General features: G+C 36.1%; 1 long non-coding RNA gene across 1 annotated transcript; it reads left to right on the forward strand.

The window, feature by feature from the left end:
* Window positions 1-3,850: 3,850 nt before the first annotated feature.
* On the forward strand, window positions 3,851-13,375 carry LOC109260637 (uncharacterized). The gene is made up of 2 exons (XR_002077098.2): window positions 3,851-4,045; window positions 13,098-13,375. It is a non-coding gene; the product is annotated as an uncharacterized LOC109260637 (long non-coding RNA).
* The last annotated feature ends 361 nt before the right edge of the window (window positions 13,376-13,736 follow it).

Genomic DNA, 13,736 nt, shown 5'->3' on the forward strand with positions numbered 1-13,736 from the left:
TGGGAAACCTGGCAAGGAGAAAAATTAGGAAGGGACTTGAGGGCAGGTTAAAGACTTATTGACTGTAAAGACTGTGAAAGGGGTCACCTCTGTGGCTCAGTCGGTTGAACGTCTGACTTCGGCTCAGGTCATGATCTCACAGTTCATGGGTTCAAGCCCCGCATCGGGCTCTGTGCTGACAGCTCAGAGCCTGGAGCCTGCTTCACATTCTGTGTCTCCCTCTCTCTCTGCCCCTCCCCTGCTTGCACTCTGTCTCTCTCTCTCTCTCTCTCTCTCTCTCTCTCTCAAAAATCAGTAAAACATTAAAAAAATTTTTTTAAAGACTGTGGAGGGAGTCTTGAAGAATTCCAGTATGAGGGTAACAAGATCAGATTTGCCCTTCAGAAAGTTCACTCTGGCCATATACTGGCAAGAGGAGCAGGTGGGATGAGAAAATGAGACTGGAAGCCGGCTGTTGCATTAGGCTGGATGGGACACGATGGAAGCTTAAAGCCTTCACATGCACACACACACAACTAACGGTGGAAACAGAGACAAAAGGATGGGTTCGGAAAGACTTAAACAGTTCCTAACCAATGAGCAGTATGTAGGGGACAGAAATTCAATAAGAGGAAGTGAAGGGACAACAGAATCAAGGCTCCCTCCCATTTCCATTGAGTATCGGGGAGGATAGTGGCCCAATTCCCTAATGTTGGCACGTGGGATACACATTGGGGAGGGTATGTCTTCACCCATTTCAATAACACTCTTCAATTTTTTCATGTGCCAACACTGTATTTTCCATATGACAAATTAATCATTGGTTCTCTCTCTCTCGTTTTGCCTTTAGTTTGCCTTATTACAATTTAAGTTTTCCTTTTTTAATACAAATTAACTTTGGATCTCCTAACTAGCTGTAGTAGTGCCCAAGGGGAAGTGAGGCGTTTCCTAACTTCGTACTCTAGTCCTACAGCTGGAATAGCAGTGTTCCCTAGTGGGCAGGGCTATGGTAGGAGCCAGCTGGATGAGCTGGGGAACGCACTGCTTGGGGACTCAGAAGAAGTTAAGGCAGGGGCGCATGCGGATTTGGGTTTTTCCCCCACTACCTCACCATCTCATCATGTCTCTGTTGTCCTACTACCTAATACTTTGATTTCCACTTAACAGATACCCAGTAACTATTCCCTTACTATTTCATATTTCCCTCACAAATGGGCCACAGGAAGCTTTCTTCAATTGATGAAAAGAAGCTTTAGATTCTTCAGAGCACGTGAAGCTTTGCCAGTTTTTTTGTTGTCGTTTTTTAGTAAACTTCCTCTTTTGCCAGGGATTTTTCTTAAATGGAAAAAAAAAAACCCCACACTGAGATTTATTTACAAAGAGTACGTGCTCTTTTTTTTTTTAATTGTTTTGTATCCCCCAATTTAAGTTTGAATTTGACTCCATAAATGAACTTGTCCATTTAAGACGTTTTGCGAGCATTTTCAGAGTATGAATGACATTTACTCTAATAGGAGAAAGCAGGGGATTTGGTAATATAAACTAAGACATCATTGCCAAATCATTCGCATTCATTTAAAAATACATTTAACAAATATGTATTGAGCATCTGTAAGGTCCCAAAGCACAAAATCGCTGGCCTGAAGGAGCCTGCATTCTAGAAGGGGAAAAGCAGATAATTAACCGAATAAAGGCTAAAGTAAAAGATAAGGCAGGAAGGGGAACAGTCCTGGTTTATGACTGTTGTGTCAGCATATTTATCAATAGCATCCTTCTCACTTTCCAATTGTGCCAATTGGAAAATAAATTATATGGTCAAACTAGGCACTAGGGTGTTAGATGGGGAGAAGTTGCAATTTTAGCTCGAGTAGCCAGGCAAGGCCTCACAGAGAAAAATGACATTTAAGACCTGAAGAAGAAGAAGAGAGGAAGACTGCAGACATCTCGGGGATGGTTTGCAGCCAGAAGGAACAGCAGGTACAAAGGCCCTGTGGTGCACGCATACCTGGTGTGTTTCAGGAACAAGACAAAAGGCACCATCGCTGAAAGAGAGGATTAAGGATGAGAGTAGATGTGGATGGGAAGTAAGAAGTAAGTGGAAGTTAGGGTGGGCAGACCTAAAGCCTTTTGGATCCTTGTACCCTGGATGAGGTGGAAGCCATTGCAGGAGTTACTCGTTCTGATTTATATTTTAGTAGGATCATTGTGCCTGCTGTGTGGAGAAGACTGTAGAGAAGGGGTAAATGCAAGGAGACTTAGAAGCATCCAGAATGGAAATGTTGGTGGCTCAAAATGGAATGGTAGTGGTTAAAAGAATCAGAAATGGTTGGATTCCTGAATATGTGGATATAAGTAAAAGGAACGAGTCAAATGTGCTTTTGAGTTTAGGCTTTGAGCCACTAGAGGAATGGGGTTCTTTTTTCACTGACATGGAAAAACTTTGAGATTAGAGTAGGTTTGGTGACAAATTGAGAATCTCAGTATTAGATATATTAAATTTGAGATGTCCATTCACATCTATGTGGATGTCAAGTAGGTAAGGTAAACTAGAGAATCATTAATTATACAGATAATATTAAGAGCCAGGACATTAGGGGTGTCTGAGTGTCTCAGTGGGTTAAGCATCTGACTTCAGCTCAGGTCAGGATCTCACAGTTCATGGGTTCGAGCCCCACTTTGGGCTCTATGCTGACTGCTCAGAGCCTGGAGCCAGCTTCGGTTTCTGTATTTCCCGCTCTCTCTCTGCCTCTCCCCTGCTCTCTTCTGTCTCTCTCTCAAAAATAAATAAACATTAAAAAAATAAAGTAAGAGTCACGACACTAGATGAAATCACAAACAATGAGTAAAAATAGGAAAGAAAAGGTGTTTAAGGATCGATCCCTGGAATACTTCTCTGATTACAGGTTAAGGAGATATGAAAGAATAATCAAAATAAAGATATTTTCAGACAGGTTGACAACAATCCTCAAGTGGTAGGATTATGAATATTTTTTCTATTTTTTCTACTTTCTAAAATTAGTGGGCAATACATTTTTGTGTTTTTATAATTTGATTTATACTCAGTAAAACAGTTTGTAGTTCAGTGAGTTTTTATAATTTATATAAGCTTTTATACTAGCATCCAAATAAGATATAGAATACTTCCATTACTTCCCCAAATCCTCTTATGGGCCCTTCTGATCTATACCCACCCCCAAACTAATGTAACAATTTTCTGACTTCTATCACTGTAGATTGTTTTGCTTTTCCTCAGCGTAATGTCTACAATATACATAATTATGCTTTGTCGTATGTATCAGTTATTGTTCTTATTTACTCCCGGGTAGTGTTCTTTGTATGAATAAAACATGATTAGTTTATCATTCTTCTGATGAGCATTTGGGTTGTTTCCAGCTTTAGGCTATTTTGAATAAGACTGCTCTGGACATGATTATACAAACTTTTTTGTGGATGTGTGTTTGCATTTTGTTTGGATAGTTACCTAGGAGTAGAATTGTTGGACAGAGGGTTGATGTAATCTAACTTTATAAGAAATAGCCAACAAGTTTTGAAAAACAATGATACCATTTTACAATCCGCATGTAATACATTTGAAACCGGAAATAGGGCAAATATTTTAGAAAACAACTAAAACTGAGAATTACATAATTTTAATATCCATTATACTTTTTAATACATATCCCTGCTCTAAAATCTTGTCAAAACACTCTAAGTGGTAGTTTTTGAATGTCTTAACTTAGCAATGTATAGAAGATGCAGATTGATAAGTACTGCTGGGACAGTCTCTGAAGCGATTGTTCATTACTTAACTAAGTATTATACGCAAGTCGATTTAATAAACTCTTGGCTAAAGCAGAGATGAGAAGGAACTTTCTCAGTTCCCTGGCTTAGGTGAGAAGTTACATTCCTAACTTCAATGATCCTAGGCTGTGCTCTGTACCCATCTTTCAACTTCTTCCCCCCTTTTTTTTTTATTCCAGCTTGACCCATTTGAATGAAAGTATTTAAGACCTAGAGACTGAGTAATACAGACAACCAGGAGAAAGATCTTCCTCACTGACTAGTGGTAAGAAGCACTGATAGAAGATTCTGTTGTTGAAACAGGAGGGGCTGCAGCAGCTGAGGGAAATTAAGCAGAGTACCTTGGGTCTCATTACTGTCTTATCATGACATGTCAGGATAAGAATGTGCCTTCAGATGTGTTTATTTAAACACTTACCCCAATGCTCCAGTGTATTTTAATTTTTCAGTATTTAAATGTGGCTATTTTAATGAGGTTACAGTTTCGATAAATACCAAAAGTTGAATGTTAATTACCATGAGGTCCTAAGGTCTGTACTCTACATAAAACTCAGGGAGAGCCTGTCCTGTGTAGTTTAAATCACTAGTTAGACTTGAATTTCTACCTAGAAACAGAGTAGCCAAAGTGTTAAATCAGTAGGAAGGGAGGGGCTTTCGCCCATGCCCCCCAGGTACACTTCACGTGTCCGTAGATGTTTTTCATTGCTACAACTTGGGGGCAGGTGCTATTGGTATCTAATGCATAGAGGCCAGGGATACTGCTAAAAACCCCACAATGCCCAAGACAGCCCCCCAACAGTAAGGAGTTATCTAGCTCAAAATGTCAATCACGCCACTGCTGAGAAACCTTGTGTTAAAAAATTTGTATCGGTCTGAGGAGAATACACTTAAAATTACAGACCTGATGTTATTTGCATATTAGGAGATTGGGGTGTAAAACCTATTAACTAAAAAAGACCTGGCATAGGACATTACCCTAGAGGGTAAGACCAATAGAAGTAGAAAAAAAATTTTTTAAATGTATGGTGAGTTTTGCTTTGGTTTTAGGGATTTGGAAATGAAGATTCCAGAGGAAATATTGGGGTGTCAGTCAAGCTCTAAGGGCAGGGCAAGTTGCTATTTTAACTTAATCTTAGGGCACAGCACCTTACTAAAATGTGAGAGCATGTTCTCTGAACCACACTATTGAAGTATTTCCTGTCTCATTACTGTCTATCATGACATGCTCTTTTTTCTCTTTTATTTCTTCAAGTTTATTTATTCATTTGAGAGGGAGAGCAAGTATGACCGGGAGAGGGGCAGAGAGAAAGAATCCCAAGCAGGCTGTCTACTGTGAGCACAGAGCCTGATGCTGGGTTCGAACTCACGAATGCTGAGATCATTATCTGAGACAAAATCAAAAGTTAGATGCTTAGCCAAATGAGTTTCCCAGGCGTCCCTCTTCTAACACTATGATAAACTCAAAATTGTTATTGTTGTTTACTATCTGTTCATCCCATCAGACTACTAGTTCCATGAAAGGATATATATATATAAATATATATATACATATATATATACACACATATATATACATATATATATGTACATATGTATATATACATGTACATATGTATATATACGTATATATATGTATATATATGTATATATATGTGTGTATATATATATGTATATATATATATTTTACATGCCCAGCTCCTACCATTATAAAAGTCATCAGTAAATATTGGTACTTTTGAGTTTCATGAATAAATTAAACACTTAATAGAGTTTTAATTCTCACTAAAATCTATCTATATGTAGCATCCCAGAACCTTCATTACTTATACCATCTAAAAGCAACTTTTCCTGAGAAATTTCTTACATTCCTTCTTCTAAATAAGAAAAATTCAGCTCAAAAACACTGTTCCTGTCTTTGTTTTTGAGTACAAGAGAAAACAAAAATAAGTTTTTGTGAATGTGGGAAGGTGTTAGCTTTGAAGAGAAGTATGGGCAATTTACCTACCTGATGAGGTATAGAAAGAGGTATAGAACCTTCATATAGAAAGGTTCAGTAAGAGAAGAGGGATATGACTCATTGTACCTCTAGTTTCCCAACAAATAAGAAATGATTCCTACCTTCAAGGAGTTCAGAGCAGATTCTGGTTTAAGATGGTAACATAAGAGGCTCCTGAACTTACCTCTTCCCACAGACACACCAAATCTACAACTATTATGGAATAATTCATTCTGAAAGAAATCCAGAAACTAGCTGAGTGACTCTTACACATCAAATGAAGGAGAAAAAAAACACACACACACATCAAAATGGGTCACCAGTGTCTGGAAAACAAGTCTGTGCATGTATCTGGAGCCCCACATTTTGTGGCTGAAAACCAGAAGACACATCCCTTGATAGCCTGGCTCTGTTAACCAGCAGTGCTGTGTTCTTGGGTTTAGTGGGATTGTGGCAAGCAAAGAGACAGTTAGTGGCTGGCTATCCCTCCAAGAGTCAGCATAGAGGGAGTGGGGAGAGTAGATAGAGGAACCTATCTCCTAGTCCTTTCCTAAAAGAGGTCTATTTGCATACTTAAAAGCCACTTCCAGAGGATCTGTCTTCCATTTAGCCTGCATCTATGTGCTGAGTGAGGTCTTCCCCCTTTGCAATGCTAACAAGTCTTGGCACACCCTCAATTACTGGGAACCACTAAAAACAAACAGGGCTGTTTGGACAATCACAAAGTTTTGAGAGACAACAAAGAGCTAGGGTTGGGCTGAACAAGTTTCATTTCCTACACATCTTCCAGACTGGGAAAGCTAGCTGTTTAATCTTTAAACACACACACACACACACACACACACACACACAACCAGATGAAAAAACAGAGCATATGTTCCAAAAGAAAGAACAAGAATAAACCCCAGAAACAGAACTTAATGAAATGGAGATAAGTGATTTACCTGGTAAAGAGTTTAAAGTTTTTAAAGATGGTCACCAAGGTCAAAAGACCAATGCATGGACAAAATGAAAATTTCAACAAAGAAGTTGAAAATATAAGAAAGCATTAAAGCAGAAATCATAGAGGAATACAATACCTGAACTGAAAAAATCAGTAGAAGGGTTCAGTAGCAGATTAGATGAAGTGGAAGAAAAGATCAATGAACTCAAAGAGCAATGGACTTCGATCAGAGAAGAAAAAAGAAAAAAAAATGCAGTGAAGATAGCTTAAGGGATTTATGCAACATCATCAAACAGATCAATTTTCACATTATAGGAGTCCCAGAAGGAGAAGATAGAAAAGGGCAAAAAGCTTATTTGAAGAAATAATGGTTGAAAGTTTCCTAACCTGGGGGAATGGGGGAAGAAAACCAGATCCAGGAATTCCAGAGAGCTCCAAATAAGATAAATTCAAAGACTCACACTTGGACACGTTATAATTGTTAAAAGTTAAAGACAAGAAGATAATCTTAAAGGCAACAAAAGTAGCTGTTTATAAGGGAACCCCTATAAGACTATCAGCAGATCTTTCAGCAGAAGCTTTGAAGACCAGAAGGAGTGGTGCAATATATTCAAAGTGCTAAAGGAAAAAAACTTTCCAACTGAGAATACTCTACCTGGTAAAGTTGTCTTTCAAAATTGAAGAAAAGATAAAAAGTTTTGCAGACAAGTAAAAAATAAAGGAATTCATTACCAATAGACTGGACTTGTAAGAAATGATAAAGGGAATTAGTCAAGCTGAATTAAAGGGACACTAATTGGCAACAAGAAAATATAAAAGTATAAACCTCATTGGTAAAGGTAAATATTAAATTAAGGATATTCTAATGTTGTAATAGTGGTGGGAAGAGTATTTATAAATCTAATATGAAAATGAAAAGACAAAAGTCACAAAACTATACCTACAATAATTTGTTAGTGAATACAAAGGTAAAAAGATAAACTGTGATGTAAAAATGTAGAGCTTTAATATGTGTTTAAATGTAAGTTGCTATCAATTTAAAATAGACTGTTACAAATATATGTTGGTTTTTTTTCAACATATGAAGTTTATCGTTAAATTGGTTTCCATACAACACCCAGTGCTCATCCCAAAAGGTGCCCTCCTCAATACCCATCACCCACCCTCCTCTCCCTCCTACCCCCCCATCAACCCTCAGTTCTCAGTTTTCAAGAGTCTCTTATTATTTGGCTCTCTTCCACTCTAACCTCTTTTTTTTTTTTCCTTCCCCTCCCCCATGGGTTTCTGTTAAGTTTCTCAGGATCCACATAAGAGTGAAAAACCATATGGTATCTGTCTTTCTCTGTATGGCTTATTTCACTTAGCATCACATTCTCCAGTTCCATCCATGTTGCTACAGAGGGCCCTATTTCATTCTTTCTCATTGCCATGTAGTACTCCATTGTGTATATAAACCAAAATTTCTTTATCCATTCATCAGTTGATGGACATTTAGGCTCTTTCCATAATTTGGCTATTGTTGAGAGTGCTGCTTAAATATATGTTTTATATAAGCTTCATGGTAACTACAAAGGAAAGAATTTTAAGCATATTAGAACAGAATATCATCAAATCACGAAGAGAGCAAGAGAAAAAGGGGCAAAGGAACTGTTGAATAGCCAGAAAACAATTAAGAAAATGACAATAATAAGGACCTATCATACCTATCAATAATTGCTTTAAATGTAAATGGATGAGATTCTACAATACACAGAGTGGCTGAATGGATTAAAAAACAAACAAGAACCAATTGCCACCTAAAAGAGATTCACTTCAGCTTTAAGGATACACATAAATTGAAAATAAAGAGATGGAGAAATATATTCTATGCAAAAGGAAACCAAAAGAAAGCAGAAGTAGCTATACTTATATCAGACCAAATTGACTTCAAGATTTCAATAATAAGTCTTATATAAGGATAAAGGGATCAATCCAACAAGAGGATACAACATTTGTAAGTATTTATGTATCCAACACAGGATTACCTAAATATATAAAGCAAATATTAATAGACCTATAGGCTGAAATAGACAGCAATATAGTAACAGTGGGTGAATTTAATACCCTGCTTTCAACAATGCATAGATCATCCAGACAGAACATCAGTAAGGAAATATAGGACTTTACTCATTAGACCAAATAGACCTAAAAGACATCTATAGGATATTCCATCCAAAACCAGAAGAATACACATTCTTCAAGTGCACATGGAACATTTTCCATGGTGGATCATATGATAGGCCACAAAACAAATCTTAACACATTTAAGAAGAATGAAATCATACCAACCATCTTTTTTGACCATCATGGTATGAAACTAGAACCAACAAGAGAAAAGTGAGACCCAGAAATTAAACAACACACTTTTTTTAAGTTTATTTAATTAGAGACTTCAAGTGAGAGAGGGGCAGAGACAGAGAAAGAATGCTAAGCATACTCTTCACCATCAGTGTGGAGCCCCATTCAGTGCTTGAACTCATGAGCCTGGAGGCCAGGACCTGAGCCAATATTGGATGCTTAACAGACTGAGCCACCCAGGTGCCTCCTACACAACACACTTCTAAACAACCAGTAGGTGAAAGAAGAAATCAAAATGGAAGTAACTTATCCAGAAACATATGACCATAAAAACAAATACTGTGGGACGCAGCAAAAGCAGTTCTGAAAGTGTATAGCAATAAATGCATATATTAGGAAATTAGATCAAGTAAACAATCTAACTTTACAACTCAAGGAACTAGAAAAAATCTTCAGTTCCAAAGTTAGTAGGAGGAAGGGAATAATAAGGATCAGGGCAGAAATAAATGAACTAGAGACCAGACAAGAAGAATAAAAAAGAAAAACAAAATTGACAAACCTTTAGCTAGACTAAGAAAAAAAAGGAGTCTAATAAACTTAGAAATGAAAGCGGAGACATTATAGCTTATAGTACAGTAAGGCATAAAATCATATGAGACTACTATGAACAATTAAATGCCAACAAATTACATAACCTAGAATAAAGGGATACATTTTTAGAAACACACCATTTACCAAGACTGAATCAGGCAGAAAAAGAAAATCTGAACGGAGCAATAATGCATAAAGAGATTGAATTAGTAGTCAAAAACTCTCAACAGGAAACTTCAGGACCAGATGGCTTCACTGGAGAATTCTACCAATTCAAAGAATAATTAACACCAATCCTCCTCAAACTCTTCCAAAATATTGAAGTGGAGGGAGCATCTCCACACACATTCTATGAGGCCAGATACCAAAACCAGATAAGGATACCACAAGAAAAGAAAACCACAGATCAATATTCCTGATGAATATAGATGTAAAAATTCTCAACAAATTATTAGTAAACTAACAAATTCAAGACCATAGTAGAAGGATTATACACCATGACCAAGTGGGATTTATCCCTGGGATGCAAGAATGGTTCAACATATAAAAATCAATAAATGTACTACATTATATCAATAAAATGAAAGATTAAAATCACACAATTGTTTTAGTAGATGCGTAAAAAGTTAACAGGATACAATATCCTTTCATGATAAAACTCCTTAACAGGTTGGGTATAGAAGAAACTAATGGTTAACATAGTGCTCAATGGAGATAAGTTGAAAGTGTTTTCCCCTAAGATCAAGAATGAGGAAAAAATGCTCAGTCTCATCAGTTCTATTCAACATATTACTGGAAGTTCAAGCTAGAGCAATTAGGCAAGACAAAGGGGAAAAAAAGGCATCTCACTAGGAAAGGATGAATTAAAATTGTCCTTTTTTTCATGAAGATGAGATCCTATTTCTAGAATATCACAAAGAATCCATTAAAAAACTATTAATCAGTTGTAGTTAAGCGGCAGGATATAAAATCAGCATACAGAAATTAATTGCATTAATTTTCACTAACAATGACACATCTGAAAAAAAAAATCATTTCATTCACAATAGTATTAAAAACAATAAAATACTTAGGAATAACTTTAACCAAGGAAGTAAAAGATTTATACAATGAAAACTACAAAACCTAGCTGTAAAAAATCAAAGACACAAACAGGTGGAAAGATATCCCATATTCATGGATTGGAAGAATACTGTTAAGTGGCCATGCTACCCAAAGCTATCTACAGATTCAATGGAATCCCCATCAAAATACATAGGCATTCTTCACAGAAATAATCCTAAAAATTGTGTGGACCCCAAATAGTCAAAGCAATCCTGAAAGAAAGAAACAAAGTTGGAGATATCATGCTTCTAGATGTCAAACTACGCTACAAAGCCATAATAATAAAAACAGTATGATACTGGCACAAAAATAGACACATTGACCAATGGAACAAAACAGCCTGGAGTCAAACCCTGGCATATACAGCTAACTAATATTTGACAAGGGAGCCTAGAATATTCAATGTAGAAAAGATATCTCTTCAATAAGTGGTGCTGGGAAACTGGAGAAACACATACAGAACTTGAAATGCATCAAAGACTTAAACATAAGACCTGATAACCTAAAACTTCTGAAATAAAACGTAGGAAAGAAGCTCAGTAAGATGTCTTGGCAATATTTGGGGGGAAACAAAGCCAAAAACACACACAACAAAAGAAAAACTTTCAACAAATGGGAATACATCAAACTCAAAAGCTTCTGCACAGCAAGCAAATAAAAAAATGAAAAGGCAACCTACAGAATGGGAGAAAATATTTGTATATCTTATCTCATAAGGGTTAATATCTAAAAATATATTTAAAAATACCTACAACTCAATAGCAAAACAAAACAAACAACTTGTTAAAGATGGGGAAAGGACCTGAATAAACATTTTTTCAAAGAAAACCTACAACTGGCCAACATATACCTGAAAAGTTGCTCAACATCACTAATCATCAGGAAAATGCAAATGGAAACCATGATAAAATATTAGGATAACCATCGTAATTGGAATGACCTAAGAAAAAAAGACTGTTGGCAAGGCTGTACAAAAGAGGGAACTTTGTGCACTGTTAGGAATGTAAATTGTTACAGTCATTATGGAAAACAGTATGGAGGATCCTCAATACAAGATAGAACTACCATTTGATCTGGCAAATTTACTTCTGGATATATATCCAAAGGGAATGAAGTCACTATCTTGAAAATATTTATGCCCTTCATGTTCATTGCAGCATTATTTACAATAGCTAAGGCATGGATATAACCATTGACAGATGAATGAAGAAAGTATATACCTACATTTTGTGCACACACACATACACATAAATATTATTCAGTCATAAAAAAAAGGAAATCCAGCATGGATGAACCTTGAGGGAATTATGCTAAGTGAAATGAGTCAAAGACAAATACTTGGTGATCTGACTTATATGTGGAATCTAAGAAAGCATTTCATAGATATAGAGAACAGATTGGTGATTGCCAGATTTGGGGTGTGGGAGAAATGGGTGAAAGGCACTTATAAAGAAGTCATAGGAAGGTGATGTAGAGCATGGTGACTAAAGTTAGCAATGCTGCATTTTGTATGTGAAAATTGTTAGTAAATCTTAAGGTTCTCATCACAAGGAAAATGTAACAATGTGTGGTGATGATTAAACTGAGTATGGTAATCATTTTACAATATATAAGTATATGAAACACCATGTTGTACAACTAAATCTCATGCAATGTTATATGTCAAGTATATCTCAATAAAACTGAAAAAAAATGAAAAAAAATCATGAATTGACAATGTAGCAGGACTACTTGAAGAAGCTCCTTATTGATTATGTGTAGATACGTTCACTATTGTGTCATCTGGCATATTTTTCTCTTCCTGGGCTCTTTGAAAGAAAGAGAATAGGAGTTTAGATCTACATGTTCTCAACTTGAGAGTGTGTCTCAAGAGTAAACAGGGTAAGAAACAGACCTCAGAAGAAGCTTGGAAGTATGGGGTTAGAAGAACCAGTAGTAATAAATGAGCTAAGGGGAAAGGATACATTCTGGATAAATAATGCAAATGAAAGTAGTTATACTCATGACAAATTAAGCATGGAAAGTCTAAGAATATTCTTTTGGGAGAAAAATCGCACTTATATAGTGATGGAAAAACAAAAAAAGAAAGCCAAAACAAAAATATCAGATAATCTTTTTATCACACAGGGGCTTCATACCTTTTGAATTGTGATATTATTTGTAGTTCTCTACGGGGTTTAATGAAATATGATACCAAATTAGCACCTTCGAAATTGGACATCATCCTTTTGTGTGTGTGTGCGCGCGCGTATGCTTTCCATTTCTGTTCCAGAGAGGATTTAAGGTACCTGAATCAATATTCACATTTCATCTCTGGCTCTAACGAAAGTCTCTGTGATTTTCTAGGTCTTTGGAACATACTTCACACATTCAGCTTCTCAGAGAAAACCATCAATATTTGCCATAGTGAAGAAAAAGAAGGTCAGAGAAGCATTTTCCAAGCTTTTGGATATTTATCATCAGAAGAGTTAAGCAGAGTCAAGTACATCTGGCAGGCCCTAGTGAAATATATGGCTACTAACTCATATTTTATGATTAAAATTGTTTTATGATTTGTAAACACTTGCAAAGTCACAGATAATAAATTTATTTACACATTGAATAAATCATTTTCATTTAAGTCACCCTGTTCCTTTATGATACTTACTAAACTTTGTTATAACAAAAATATTTGTTATTTGTTTACAATCCTTATTCCTATACTTGACTGTAAGGTCCATGAAGACAGGAGTGTTTTTTGTTCACTGCTGTAAACCTAGGGATTTAATTTACTGCTATAAACCTAATACTTAATAAACACATGAAATTACTTTAAGACTTTGACATCTAAGTATGATAACTACATTGGATTTTCAAAGTAAAGAACTCATTTCTGGAAATTTCCATCTTAGAACATTATTCATGTTTTCTGAGATGTCAGTAGCCATATAGAGGGTCTTATTGACTGATAACTATGCCCTAAATTTTCATATTCAAGGAGTGAAC

This window comes from Panthera pardus, unplaced genomic scaffold (assembly GCF_024362965.1).
Source record: "Panthera pardus isolate Hobbes unplaced genomic scaffold, ASM2436296v1 HiC_scaffold_16, whole genome shotgun sequence".
Taxonomy (NCBI): Eukaryota; Metazoa; Chordata; class Mammalia; order Carnivora; family Felidae; genus Panthera; species Panthera pardus.